The 16,023-nt window shown below is 42.1% G+C and overlaps 1 pseudogene; it reads left to right on the forward strand.

Moving 5' to 3' along the window:
- Window positions 1-6,360: 6,360 nt before the first annotated feature.
- Window positions 6,361-15,904, forward strand: LOC121313470 (annotated as a pseudogene).
- Window positions 15,905-16,023: the final 119 nt, after the last annotated feature.

Consider the following 16,023-nt stretch of genomic DNA (forward strand, 5'->3'; position numbering starts at 1 on the left):
GCAGTATGCTAGCAGTAAATCGGTTGTTGATACATTTGTTCAGTACATTTGTTTAGTAATTACAGTCCTTATCTGCGTATGAGTATGTACTTAATTGTATTGTGTTTATTATGTTAATAACTTTCCTTTGTTTGTATCACTGCTACAGACCACAGTCTAAAATAAATCAGTGTAACTGGGAAAGTCTGTTTCCGTGTTCTTTAATCGGAACACACATCCAGACCTTGAGCCAACTCAGAGCACCAGATTCCCAGGAGACACCATCTGCTTTATATAGTTCTTCGAGCCAGAGTCTGAGTACCAACCAAGGTATGGCACCTACACATACAGACGACCAGGCCCAATCTGCACACCACCGTGCTTCACTGAGAGAACGACACCCTCCAGCGTACCTGGATGACTGTGGTTGCAACTCTCCCTCATCAGGGACAAACCCAAACCACACAACTGGCTCCCCCCTCCCAAGGTTCACGCAGTGAGCGAACGCGAAACTCATCTCAGAGGAGCACCAGCTCCAGATCAACACACTCATCAGTAGGCAGATTTCCCTCTAATGTTCTCTCAGAGCTACAGCCCTGCTCAAAGAGAGAGTGAAGCAGATGGAGCTCGAGGAGCTGCAGCGGCAATGTGAAGAGGACCTACAGGCCGACATTGAATGTCAACGACGCCAGACACAAGCTAGAGAGGCTCAGCAGCATCAGGAGGAAGCCCATCGAGCCCGAGAGTCATTAACCAGACAACTGGAACGACGACGACAGCTAAAGAAGAGAGAGAATGAGCTAGAGATAGCCAAGCTTGTCACTTCTCTCCTTAAAGAGAAAACAGAGGGCCCGGATGGCGCCAGAGCCTCATCATCTCCATCAGATGACGAAAGGGCAGACCCTATGCCATTAACCCCCAGGTTATTGTTACCTGACAGCAGCAGACCTCTACCACTGCTGCCACATAGAGACATCCGTCCGGCTATTCCACCAGCTTCCCTAGCCCCTCCTCTGACGTCCCTGGTCCTGCCTCCTGTGCGTCATGTAGCTCCTCCTCCAGCAGACCTGCCTGATAATCTAGCACCTGTGAGCTACCACCCCGCTCCTACTCTTGCTACACCATACCAGGCACCATGCCCTTTACCATATCCAGTTCATCCATTGCAGTATTACCAACCTGATGCAGCCACCACTTACCCTGATCAAGCAGCATTATACACCATTCCAGCCTGGATGCTGTCCAACCCAGATCACGCACAGACAGCCGATACGGATCTATTCATCGCCTTATCCTACGGCATCCCAAAGCCGATGTTGCCCAATTTTGACAGTGGTAGAGAGAGCGACTTTGCATTACTTAAGATGGCCCTCGACAACCTGTTAAATAGTCACCAGCACCTGAACGAGCAGTATAAGTATCAAGTGCTCCTTGGACACCTGAAACTACCCAGTGCACTCCAGCTCGCCAAAGCATACATGCACGATCCGAGGCCGTACACCAAGGCCATGCAAGCTCTACAGGACAAGAACGGCCAACCCCGACAGCTCGTCCAGAGTGAACTAGGCGCCATTCTGAACGCTCCAGCTTTCAAGTTTGGAGACTCCGAAGCATTTGATGCCTTTGCCCTGTCTATCCAATCACTAGTGGGCATGCTTAAGACCCTGGAAGGACAGAACAGCTACGAACTAAGATGTGGATCCCATGTTCACTGACTATTAAGCAAGATGCCCCCCAGCTACCACGATGGATTTGTGGAACACTGCCTGAACCGAAGTATTCTTCGGACAGGCACAGACCAAACCTACACCCTATCTGACTTGGGGTCTTGGCTACAGATGAAATCCCAGGCGAAGCGCATAGCAGGCAGAGCTGCAGCTCTCTACAATCATGAAGCTCCCAAGCTGATAAAGAAAGAACAACGTGCTTTCAATAAACCAAAGGAGAAATCTACTGCATTTTTCCTCACTGCCGGTGATGACCAAAGCTCTAAAGGATGGTCTCCACAACCCAAGTCCTTAAACAAACCTAAGTCATACTGTCCTCACTGCGACAACAAAGACCATTTCCTGAATGCTTGCCCAGGGTTCAAGAAACTGAACACAGGACAGATTGTAAGTGGATAATGGACGGACAGCGGTGTTGGAAGTGTGGACGATCTCAGAGCCTGCGAGACAGATGGTTCGCCTGGGAACAGAAGATTCCCGACCTGCTCCAGATGGAACTCCCCAGATGTTATGCTCCAGTGTCTGCGGACACACCAACATCAATCAGAGATCTCCACATATTCTGTGACGCTTCTGAAAGAGCATACGGGTCCGTTGCTTACTTACGTACAGAAGACGCCCAGAAGGAAGTCCATGTCTCCTTCGTACTGGCCAGATCTCGTGTAGCGCCAAAGAAGCAACTCTCTATGCCTCGATTGGAGCTGAGTGCTGCTGTCACTGGTGCTCAACTAGTCAGTGTCCTTCAAGCTGAAATCACCTTACCCATTAGAAAGGTCATCCTCTGGTCTGATTCCACTACAGTTCTCCACTGGATCAAGTCAGAATCTTGCCGCTACAAGGTTTCTGTTGGCACACGCGTGGCTGAGATTCAGAACCTTACTGACGTGAGCAACTGGAGATATGTGGATACTGCAAACAACCCAGCGTCCGGACTGCTGCCATTCAGGTCAAAGATCGGATGTACATCCGACCAGTAGCCCGTTTGGTCCAACTCCTGAGGCTCGAAGACGATGAAGCCAGGGATCCACCTACCTGAGTCGTCTTTCTACCTTAGATTCGACTGTCCATGCAGACATTCGGGGACGGCTGTGTTAGAAAGCCCACCTCGTTGTAATAAGTTGTTGTAACTTGTTTGCTTCGTTAGTAATCTCACATAAGTGACGTCACCGGAGCTGTCGTGGTTCGAGCCGGTGACGCGAGGTTTAGTTTCAGTTTATGTCTGTCGTGGTTGATATAAGAGGGAGTTTTTCTCTCTAGCGTTTCTCCATTCACCTATACTACCCTTTTGTTTATTGCTGTGTGTAAATGCTCAAAGGTGAGTGTGCCGATATTTATAATTGTAAACCAGATATTAGTGTGATTAGTTGGTAACTCACTCAAACACACATATCTCTGCCAGTAATTTCTTTAGCTTATAAGCCTCGTAGAGGGCAGTATGCTAGTAGTAAATCGGTTGTTGATACATTTGTTCAGTACATTTGTTTAGTAATTACAGTCTTTATCTGCATATGAGTATGTACTTAATTGTATTGTGTTTATTATGTTAATAAATTTCCTTTGTTTGTATCACTGCTACAGACCACAGTCTAAAATAAATCAGTGTAACTGGGAAAGTCTGTTTCCGTGTTCTTTAATCGGAACACACATCCAGACCTTGAGCCAAATCAGAACACCAGATTCCCAGGAGACCCCATCTCCTTTATAGCGGGTTCTGTTGTAATTAAGTGAGTTTTTTTTTTATTCCATTTCATATTTGTTAATAGAACTCAGAGGTTGATAACCTAGGCTCCTTCTGCAATATTGAGTGGACCACATACAGTTGTGTTTTGCTAGATACAGATTAATTACAACGGGGATTGGATTAATGGTCAGGGCAAAGAAGTAGAGACTTCAGATCCAGGAAGTCCATCTCAGCCACTGTGAGCTGTGGGGCCACATCCTCAAAGTGCCTTCATCCCACACAACTAACAATCTGCACAGCAAAGACAATGGATAAGATAGTGTGATAGCATTACTGTTTAAAGCCTTAGTTATCACCCTTGTGGGCTGGGGCATCTTGAAAAAGCCCCATGTAAATCTATCATTCTTTCTCAATTTGCACTGACAGAGCGACCTAATTAGCACTGCAGAACACATCTGACATCCAGCCAGACAAGACTGAGACTGTCGCTTTGTGGAAATCCACAAGCTGCTGTCAAGCAAGTCTATTAAACACACTGAGCGAGCGTGAGAAAGCAGATTCACGAAACAATGCACATTTACAGTGCAATAAAACGCTTCTAAGATGTGCCCATCAAATGTATTCAACATTAAAACATGAGGCATGGATGTAAAAAAGTATATTTTAAAAATCTGTGAGCATTACGTAATGACTGTGTTTTAAAAGAAAAAAAAGGCCTGTTTCCACTCTGCAGCCACTACTGACTAATATTAAAGTGGAAAATATTGTGCCATGATTACTCTCATTCTTTCTGAGTGTACAGAATACTGTAATAGCTTCAGCAAGTAGAAATTTGAAATAAAAACTAAATTCAGTAAGTCACTGAGCGATTAAATTGTGCTGTATTTTTAAAAACTGTCCACCATCCAAAAAAAAAACAAACATGCTAAATTGTTTGGAATCGACGCTACTGTATAAAACTGCTTTAAGTAGCTTGTGAGAAATCTAACACAGAAAGTCCCCATGTTTCGTAGGTCAAAGTGCACATGTATGGTGAAAGTCAGTATTCAAAATTGGGACGATATCGCCGGCTAGTGGCAGTATATTGAATAGCACTGTAAGTATTAACAGTACAACACAGAAGTTCAGACACAGACACATTGGTAAGGAATGGTGTTCATAAATCTGAAATGTCTGAAATTGAACGTATTATTTTCAACAATGTATTGTATGTGTACTGTATTAATAACCAGATTAATATCTTTAACCTGAGGCGTGATAATAAGAAAACAAAAAGGACCCCGAGGAGAGTTGTGTTTAACTGGTAAAATCCTGTGCTCTTCGTGTGTTCAGTTTGTAAGTGTGAGATTCTTTCAGGTTATACTGTAATACGATTTCTGACAACACTTTAGTATACCACAGTGTAGTAATTCGAATTCCACACAGCCAAATCCTGTTTTACATTCAAATATTATTTATTTTTCGGAAAAAGTAGATAATGCTGTTCAGGTTATTTCAATTTCCCCAAATTAGTAGTGAACAAACTGAAACTAAACACACACTCTCCCCCCACCCCCCTTAATACCAGCCTATATCACTCTGCAATCCAACAGCATGCTCCTGTGCCAGTGCTAAATGGACATTGCTTCTTCAAGTTCATTCAGGACAACACTTGTGAACGTTAACATGTGAAAAGTAATCTGTTATTTTTGTATTTCGTACAGTCCCTTTAAATTACTGCTTGAACCAAAACTCTGAGTTGGAGCGTGTCATCGCCCGGTTATCCTTCCCTTCCCTACCCCCCCCCCCCCCCCCCCCCCCCCCCCCCCCCCCAAAAAAAAAAAAAAAACAACAACAAAACAAAACAAACCCTCCTTTTAAAAGGGAGGAGCTTCCAAGCCTTTCCAGAAGGAAAGTCAGTGTCCCGCAATTTAAGAGAAGGTGAAAGGGTTCTTTATGGGCCCCTGACATGTCTGGACCCGGTTCAACTGGATCCATTGGAACTCCTTTTTGCACATGTATATGTAGGTTTAAAATTGCATATATACTATTAGTAACTTCCACCCAATGGATTATGTAGAGTCCCGTTAGTTTAATTACAAGACAGCATAGACCTCGAGCTGCTGCATCCAGAGAAATGGAGCCAAACAAGCATGCTTCTTTAGCTGTGCCCCACCTCTGGATCACTGCACTGCACATATTACACTTAAAATAGTTTCCTTTTTACATGTAGACAGGAACACAACACATAAAGTTCAGTGTTGGTGGATGTCTGGACTTAGGGTTAATGTAAGCCAGTCTTTGTAGGACTTTAAAACATTGATCAAGTCTAACCCTTACTAAGTGCTGCTTATAGCTAAAGGCTGTTCAACTGAGATTGGTAAAATTAATAATAAATTAACATGAAATGTCACAGCCTTGGATGGCTATCCCCATGGTATATTCAAATAAGTAAGACTCAGTGGCCTTCTAGATTTCTTATTGACCACTGGCCTTGGCATTTCAGTTCCCTAAATTCAGCTGTGCACCATAGCCACGCAAGCTGCCCGTGTACCTTTCTTGCTCTGAGGCATAGAAGTGAATACTAATCACAAATAAAGTGCCAGTTATAAACATGTATGAAACCAGGCCGTGTGTGCAGCACCTGGAACATTCAAAACCTCCCTCTGTGGCTGCACGCTGGATTCATCTGATAGTAATCGTATTAGAACAAGAGGATATGGCGGCAGCATCAAACCTAATTTGTTTAAACAATGTTGGTCAAAGACTATTGATCTAACGTCAGATTGAGAGTTACGCGTGCAGTCCTGAGAAGGCCACGAGAGGGCGCCAGGATCCTAACAGCAATATCATTGGCTTGCGTTGGGGGATTAGATTAGTTTCACTTTTCATCTTTAGGTGCACACCCACAACTCCAGATATAAACGCTGTACAACTAGTCCGCCCTACATTGCTACTTGATACTTCCGTGTTCTCCCAAAGCAGTCAGTTGACTGTCTGTCGTGTGATCGCTCAGCTGACACAGCCCTCAGCGCAGGATGGCTGTTATGAATCTCGCTGCCCTGCTTCTTGCCGCTTCTGTTTGTCTGTGTTCCAGGCATAAATCGGAGAAAGTTCCGAAACTTGTGAATTCTCAGTACGGCTCTCTTTGGCCGTTGCCGCAGTCAGCGCAGATCTCTGTTACTGCATTCCAACTCAGCCGCTCCGGTTTCCAAAAGTCCATGCGCCAAAATCATCGGCTGGACCAAGATGCTACCTCTTAGGAGAAGCGTTTCGGAGGTAAGACTGCACATAGGTTAACTACAAACGCTTCCTCTGAATGCAGTTTCACTGTATGTGACTTATTTATAACTGTGTAAAGCTGTTCCGTTTCCCATCATTATTGTGAGGGGAAGTGAACACCTCACATTTTGTTTATTTATGCACACCAGATAGTTTTTACAATAGTAACTTTAACAGTGCACAACAATGAAATACAATTCTAGACTATAAACAGTACTTTGGAATCCAAGCTGTTGTCCCTAAACAGACAGCCACCCAACCAAAGGGACTTAAACAAAGCAAGGAGGTGCATAAAAACACCTGGCCGATGAGTTGGCAGAAATACAGCCCTGCCATACCAGAGAAAGAGGAAGCTTTGTGCTACTGTATGCAGTTCATTATAACAGCTCCAAGCTTATAAGCAACCTTATCATCCACCACCCACAGATACAGGAACACTGAGAGACTGGAACTGTGCTGCTTCATACTGTGAGTATTATGAATCTGTGGGCATGTTTGATATCAGCCCAGCAAGGCAGTATATGCACAGCGCTGCAAGCTCATGCTCATAAACCATAAAAATACAACAAGAGCAGAGTGCATGTGTGTGTGGTGAAGCACAGTGCACTAAACGGGTTAGTGTGGTGAAGCACAGTGCACTAAACGGGTTAGTGCGGTGAAGCACAGTGCACTAAACGGGTTAGTGTGGTGAAGCACAGTGCACTAAACGGGTTAGTGTGGTGAAGCACAGTGCACTAAACGGGTTAGTGTGGTGAAGCACAGTGCACTAAACGGGTTAGTGTGGTGAAGCACAGTGCACTAAACGGGTTAGTGTGGTGAAGCACAGTGCACTAAACGGGTTATTGTGGTGAAGCACAGTGCACTAAACGGGTTAGCGTTCCATAGCAGTTACCAACAAAGCAAAGTGCTGCGGATCGTGAAACCAGACTGTGTTGCCAAAGACTCCAGCAATAGCAGAGATAACGGGTTGCGGAATATCAAACTGGGTTAAAACACAAGACCCTGCAGCGTTGTTGCAGTGGTTCATCCTGTAGATGTGTGAAGCCCTGCAGCAGAAAGACTGGCATACTATAGTAGATCTAATATCCCTGGGATTATGAAGTGTTTTCAGTGTACGCAGGGTTGTGCCTCTAAGGTGTGTGTCTGTGTCTGCCGCTGCAGGTATTTTGAGTACACCTTCGGATACTCCAAAAGGCAGAACAAAGACAGGAAGCAGTTGGGAGCCGGTGCAAAAGTGTCTGAGCTGCAGGTTTTAATTACATCCAGTGCGCCGCAGTGTGACGGTTACCCCAGTGTGAGCTGCGATGAGTCCTGTGAGTACACTGCACACCCAGATTAGTGTTTAACACGTCCCACCTCACAGTGTGACGGGTACCCCAGTGTGAGCTCCGAGTCCTGTGAGTACACTGCACACCCAGATTAGTGTTTAACACGTCCCACCTCACAGCTTAACTAGCAAACGTGGTTCTGTTAAACAGTTTTTATCACTTGGTATCTCATTTTATTACATAGTCTGACTTTGAACCCTCTGTGGAAATATGATTAAGGCTGATTTGAAGTATATTTATAATATCAGGTATACTCTGAGGATATAGGCTGTAATAGCAAATAATAAAAAATTCTTTCATTTTCTATTTCTGAAGACCAGCTCACTGTGGATCTGACAGCTCCTGAAGTGTGGGGCGCACTGCGAGGTACGAAACGCTTCTGAACACTGTTGAAATGGTCGGGTTTCTGCAAAAAATATCTAAAGAGAAATAAATACATATCTTTTTTTTTAGATAACTGGTGGGGTGTCCTGCATCCAGTTGTTTGCAAATTATTCTTTCAAACTATTTCTTCAAACAGTTTTGGATTTATGTATGGTTTCTGTAATCATAACGCATGTTTGAAAATATAAAAAATGTGCTTGCAGGAAAGCTTAAAGTAGCTTGTTCCTCACATCACACAAACAGTGCTTTTTCTAAGTATAGATTCCTTTTTGGAAAGTTCTTCTTTCATATGTTTATGTGCTGTGTGCTGTTTCCTTGTAAGACTGGAGACATTCAGCCAGCTGGTGTATAAAGATGAATATGGGACGGTATGTTTGTGAATTAAAAACTTACTGTCCTTCCAATTCTGCCTGGCCATGATAAAAAACGTGTTAATATATGAGTCCTAAAACAGAGACAGTCCCACTAGTTGTGCCTTTTTAAACACTGCATTTCACTTATTTCCTACAATTCATGTAACTGGCTGATACCTGTGAGTCTATATGGTAAATACCTCTTAATGTAGTCATGTTCCTATACTTTCATAAAGTGGTAGATTTTGTACTGGGTCTGTAAAGCAAAGAAAATGGAACTTCAGATCCTTACTTGCTTCAGATTGCATTCCACAATGCTGAAACTAAACCCTTCTCTGCCTTGATTACTCATTATTGTCTTAACAGCTTCATATCAACAGGTCTGAGATCAAAGATTTCCCCAGGTTCAACCATCAAGGGATTTTGCTGATTCATCTCGGCATTTCCTGCCTCTTAAAGTCATTCTAGCAAACTTGGTGAGTGAAGAATGTGGGATAGCTGAAACACTGAACCCCAAGTTACCACGTGTTAAATAGCTGTTTCTTTCCCTGCCTTACCAACTGGGCATTTTCTATACAGCTTTTTATAGAGAGAAGAATGTTATCTTTACATTGTCAAAGCAGTTTCTTACTTGGAATGATCATTTCTTCATGTTCAGACTCCCTTGCCCTTCATCTAGTTCCAGTGGTTTCCATCTAAACAAGTCTTGCCTGAGTCTGTAGGTCTTTCAAGGGAAAATAATTTACCTTAACCAGTTCCAAGCAGATGTAGCATGGGGCTAATATCTCAAACCACTGGACCCAGTTTAGTAAGCTTAAACATTTTAATTAACTGGACTAGGTACAGGGTCCTGCCTTTCATAATCTGAAGTCCTTTTTCATCTCAATACATTAAAAACACCCCCCCACACACACACACACACCCACACATACATACACACATATTCAGTCCCACACATTCAGTCATTCACACACTCATATTACATATTCTGTAATAAGGGGCAGGACATCATTGAAAACAAGGTGTTGTATCTCTAGAGACTTACCCTGTTTACATTTCTTTGTAAAAAATAATCTGTTTCATTTTCACAAGACAGCTGCAAATGAACGCAGATAAGCCTCTTTAATGAGATAAGGGAATGTTGATTTCTTTCACTTGAACTGACCCTTTGTTTTGTGTCTGCAGGATGCCATGGCCATGAACAAGTATAATGTCTTTCAGTGGCACATTGTGGATGATCAATCCTTCCCTTATCAGAGCCCCCTTTTCCCTGAACTGAGTAAAAAGGTTAGTGAAGCTCTTCTGTACTGAGGAACAGATTTTCCACTTTTCCACCCTGAGGATAACTTGTCTTCAGTATCAGTTGAGGCACAGGCTTTGTGTTTTTTTACTTTGCGTTTCTGACTTGTTGCTAATGCAGGGCTCGTATCATCCATACACCCACGTCTACACTCCCGCTGATGTAAAGATGGTGATTGAATTCACTAGGATGAGAGGAATCCGTGTCATCTCTGAGTTTGACACATCGGGACACACACAGTCCTGGGGTTTAGGTGAGTGTAGGAGCCTGCAACACCATCACATGGGGTCAGTGATGTGATTACATTCCTGTAAATATTGATCTGAAAATGGTAATAGACCCACCCCTCGTTATGTCGCCCCCTTGCTATACTGCGGATTTGGATATATCGCAGTCCTGGAGTCGGCTCCCCATTTTTACTGTCTAACTGCATATGCCTCAGCTGCAATGTACATAGGCAGTGTCACTTAGAATTACTGTTCATTTTACCGTATACACACGCATTGCACAATAACACAAAGCAAATGCAGTGTCTACTTGCTGAAGCGGTTTTTGTTTTAGCCAGCAAGGTGTTCACTTGTGGCTGCAGCAATGCACTAGCAAAAGCTACAAGGCTGGTGACATCAGCTCCCTAGCAACAAGCCTGTTGGGAATGGATTCTTTCAATGTAGCGGGTTTGGGCATTTGAGAAAGGAGAGGAAGACTCATGAAATTAATTGAAGACTGAAGTTGATGAGAAGCAGTTACCCTCCGCAGTACGAAATAAAACGGTGTGCTGCTTTTTATGTGAAAATTTAGAAAAAGCGGGTTGTGTAGAGGATTGATATTGGACCCTGGCACCCGTGATATATCATGTGGGTGGTGTATTTGCAACATTCACTCACTATTCATAATAATATAATACATTTTAAAAACTGAAGAAATTTAGATTTTGGTTCACATTGTAGCATTGAGTTTCAAGACAGAATGTTTTCCTAAAAATAAAAACATTACATTTCAGCAGTTCCCCAAGATTCAATTGAATAGATCCTGGTGTGTAATTAAAAATTTTCAAGAAAAATGCTTTGCTTTTTAACTTTCATTTTCATCCTCACCAGGGTTGGGGTTAATTCCTGTTTTTCAATTCCAATTGGAAAATCTGCTCAAGCTGCATAAGAGAATCAATAAATGGCCAATAATGAATAGTATTATAGGAAGAAAATAGTAGACTTCCAAACAGCCAGAAAATGTGACAAGGAACTTTCAAGAATGTTATGCTAGTGAGAGGTAAGACTGGGATTATTGCTGCTGTTGGTTAAGTGTGTATGTCCTGCTTGCTGTTCTATCATTTGGATGCATGTTCATGCACGTATCTTTACTAAATCCGCTAACAAAGACAGATCCATGCCCATCCTATTGTGTTTTATTATCGTTTTAAAAATGATAAAGATAATAATTAACCTAGGACACCTTTTTTAGTTTTTGCTCATTCTAAAAATTAATGCTTGATAGGGGTTGTAGGTATGTTACAGCATAGACCATATGTTTGGTTGACTGGTAGTGAACAAAGACAAGGATGAGCAATAGGGAGATGCCTGCTTATCAGTCGTCACTCAGACCCTGAAATACTGCTTGACAGTAAAGTGCAAGAGCTTTCAGATTAAATTCACACACAACACCATAGACGCCAAACATGCTGGGGCAAGTAAAGAACAGAAGAACATGTCAGCAGCCCTTGTATGGTGGATTTGCACATCCACTTTGTGTTGTGTTCAGATGCATAGACAGTAGACTGCATTGGAGGGTTTGCTCAGTGTTGAGATACTTTAAAAGATCACCAGGGCTATTCACAAGACTGCTGCTTTTTATAAATATAAATACTGCCTACATTGTAAATCTCTCCAGCTAAAGCCAGACACAGTAGTTGAAGTTTGGATGGAGAATGCGCTTGAAGAACTGCAAAAAGTAACGTCAGCTGGGTACACTACAATCCTGTCTGCACCGTGGTACCTAGATTACATTAGCTATGGACAGGACTGGCACAAGTACTACAAAGTTGAACCTCTCGGTCTTAATGGTTAGTTCTCTTTTTCTTTAAAGCCCAGTAATTTGACCAATGCACAATGTGGTCCTTGTTTCAGTACAGAAGGACGTTCAAGGATTGTTCACTCTTCTCATTCAGAGTACACACACGCATGCACGCACAAACACACACTTTAACGATAACTTTGTTATAACATGGATTAGAAAACAAATGTTGAAATTATTGTGAACTGATGAGTTTGTCAGTATCATTTTTTTTTAAAGTGCAATACAACATTAAAACAATCTGAATCACAATTTGGGGATTTAACTCAACCTCCACTTAAATGTCAAACCATTTCAACTGAAGCAGAGGTTTAGTGGTCAATTCTAACTGCACTGAGATACCAATATGTGTGTCAGTATAATAAATAAATGAATCTATTTGATTTTATTAGTCATAGTAAGATGGTCTTTGTCGGGTTACTTTATTGCTGACAGGTGGGACAAAAAGCTTGTCTGTTTGCCCAAACCACTGCTGGTCGTCATTTATTTGATTTGAAAGAATTCAAGCTTGTTGTATAATGTTTGAACAGTATGGAAGCAGCTGGTTTCAGATTGCTTTGCTCATTGTTTTCAGCTTTTATTTTCCAAGGTGAATACAGTTGTGAGTCAACAGAAAGATGCCATTCTAAACAAAGAGAAACGACTTGACCCCATTCCCTCGCGGTGTAGCCCACACGCAGTGTTTGCATCAATAAGGTTTTTTTTGACAGAACGATCTCTTATCAGGCAGTGAGTCGGTGGCTGAGTGCCGATTCAAACCTAGGATCTCCTGGCTTTCAGTTCTTTGCATTAACTACACAGCCACGCTCCAGGGCAGTGAGAAAATGTGTTTAATAAAGATCAGCTAGACCGCTAAATAACATGACAAAGAGATCTCCGTGATTGGGAGAATGCATTGTTTCCACACATCTCCCTAGACGCCATAAGAGCAAAGCAAAGTGTGCCACTGTCTGATTTGCAGCAGCCATTAGAGAAGGGATTTTTTTTTTTTTTTTTTTTTTTGCTGATCCAGTAATGAATGCCAACACTACCATATGCATGATTCTACACATATTTGTCTCAACTGCACGTCATACTTGGCCCTTTTTGAAACTTTGATTAAGTTAGACACCCTTATCCATGTGTGGAAGGGCAGTGAGGAGCAGTACAAGGCAGAGATGGCAGCTGTAACAGCAGCCGGGTTTCAAGCCCTGCTCTCCACCCCCTGGTACTTGAACCGTATCTCATATGGACAGGACTGGCAGCAGGGCTACAAAGCTGACCTGCACAGTTTCAACGGTGTGTGAGATTGTACACCTTGCAAAGCTGTCCTTGACGCCTGACTGCTGCACATTTAGCACCGTCTGAAATTTGAAAACGCATCACTGTAAGATAAGGGTGTAAGAAATGAAGTCGCGTAGACAAACAATTCCACTAGTACCGCCTTCTGTGTCCCGTTTAGTGCCCTTAAACCTCAATAAATAATTCGCCTAACGGATCACTTCAACTGACTGGCACCCTTTGTCCGTTTTATTGGAAAAATGTAAGCTATATTTGGACCAGTTTCAGTAACGCTGGAGCAACACAGCTTGTGTTTAAGTGATTCTCACTGGAAGGACTCTCCTCTCCTCTCTCTCTCCGAGAACAACAAAATGGAGGAGAGTTCAGTAGTGTTGCACCCTCAGACTTATAAGCCTGAAATGTACTGGAAATAAAAAGAAATGTGACTACTAATCCACAAGGGGAGAAGTGAAACTTACTGAAGCATAAATAGGTGTTTAAACATTTAAGTGGAAGTTTTAGAGTTAAGAACGCTTTACTTTTTGAAATGGTGTTAACCCAATCTATTGCACATGTACATACACTGTTTAATGACACAAAACTAAATGCAGATTTGCTCAGTGCATATCACACATCCAGTACAACCTGTGAGTTGCAAGGGTTCTGTACATTACATGTGATCTCTGTCTGCTCATACTTTTGGTTAATGCATTCACCAGTGCCCTCTCTAAAAGAACTCCTAAGGGGGGTTGGGTTTTATTGCCTTAGTAGATATTTTTCAGTTTTATGCAGACGTCGTACTTTGGAGGTGCCGGGTGGGTGTCTAGCTTTAGTAAAGATGCAGAACAGTTGGGGAGGAAGTAGGCACTACATGTGGCTTGAAATTAACAAGAGTACAGCTTTGCAGACCGTATATATTACAGTAACACAGCGTGCAGTTCATTATTCATGTGCAAATAAGAGGATTCCCATTGCAAGAGCATGTCTCACACGATGTAATACACCTCACCCACAAAATCCTTTTGTTCCTTCTCCTAGGCCTCGTGCCAGTGCTGTAGCTGAGGGGCTGTGGAGCGACAAAGACGTGAGAGACACCGACGATGCCTACAGTCGTCTGAGCCAGCACCATTGCCGCATGGTTCAGTAAGTGTTGCGGTGCATTTCACATTACATATACAGCACACCCTCGCTATAACACACTTCATTAGAACAAACCTGGCCCTTGGACCCCAAATAAAAATACATAAGAGAGAATATAAACACACTATCAACATCGTGGTCTGTACGCATGAGATGCCATCTCCGCAGTGACATCAGCACTTTTGTTTAATTAAAAGCATGCGCTGTGTTACTATTCCTCCGAAACGAAAATAATTTTATGTTGCAACAAAGCTGGAAACGATCGTCTGGGGAAAAAAAGGAGTAACACAGGCATATATCTGTCATGAATGTAGGTTGTCAAAAAGCACTCTGTTTTTGGCTTCTTCAGCAACCATGCGGCAAAGCAAAAATTGAATAATAAATACAAAATAAAAAAATAAAAAAACAATGAAAAAAAAATATTGAGGATCTGATTAACTTTTCATGTTGGGCTGATTTGGAATGAAAACTCAGTCTGGGATTCTTGCATGTTGGATTATGATTTGGCGCACTTTGAAACAATTCATGTCCGATTTGATTTTGAAAAAAAGTTCAGCTTCAATTCGGGATTTTTGCTTTTTGTACTGTCACTTTAGAAAGCAAAACACTACCAAAATAAAAACTGTTGTTATGGTCCAAGGAATTAAACCTGTCACTTTGATGCCAGCTACGCCTGAACTAGCAACACTGAGTGTTCCTGTTTTCTATCACGTTTAATGTTTTTGCAGGCGTGGAATACCTGCTGAGCCCCTCTTTGTAGGGCACTGTGATTATGAATATGGAGGCCTGTGATGAGTGAACACACACACACCTTGAGAGAATGTACAGGACTTCAAAAGGAAGACAGCACAAATCAATAATGGGGACTTTCAATCAAGGAGTGCATGTGTTGTGTGTTTTTTTTTTTTTTTTTAATGACGTTGTAATAAATACTGTCGAGTACTAGTGTAACAGAATGTAATTCTTAAGCTTTTGTAATGATTGTTTAAACTTTTTTACATACAAATTTAAAATATCTTTACACCTTGTATTGTCTTGGTGGTCTCGGGTTAAAAATACTGTTGAAACGTGGAATGATGACCACTTTAAATACATTCTTATGATCTGACTATAAATATATTCTGAAAATAAAGTAAATTCAATCTGGCATGTCTGATATTACCTTTGTATTGTTTTATATGGTGGGCAGTGCTTCACACAGGAGATCGAATTAGCTACAGCATCCCAAACTGGGCATTAAGAATATCATAGTGCCTTTGTGTCCGACAGTAACCTTGCCAGGATGGGTGTATAAAGACTCGTTTGAAGCAATCAAGGAATTTGATAGCCGTTTTTAAAAAAATGTTTGGGTTGGGTGATTTTATCCACCGTATTTCCTGTATCAGCAAAAAATAAAATCAAGTATGTGTGTGTTTTCATAGAAACATGCTTTTCCATGTTTATTTAGTACATTGTGATATGGTACCTTACTGACTGATCAGTGTTCCACTCAGTTACAGTACCAAAAGAATGATTTTTCAGGGCTGTCACAGATCTTACAATT

The sequence above is a fragment of the Polyodon spathula genome, chromosome 1 (genome assembly GCF_017654505.1).
Source record: "Polyodon spathula isolate WHYD16114869_AA chromosome 1, ASM1765450v1, whole genome shotgun sequence".
In the NCBI taxonomy this organism is placed as follows: Eukaryota; Metazoa; Chordata; class Actinopteri; order Acipenseriformes; family Polyodontidae; genus Polyodon; species Polyodon spathula.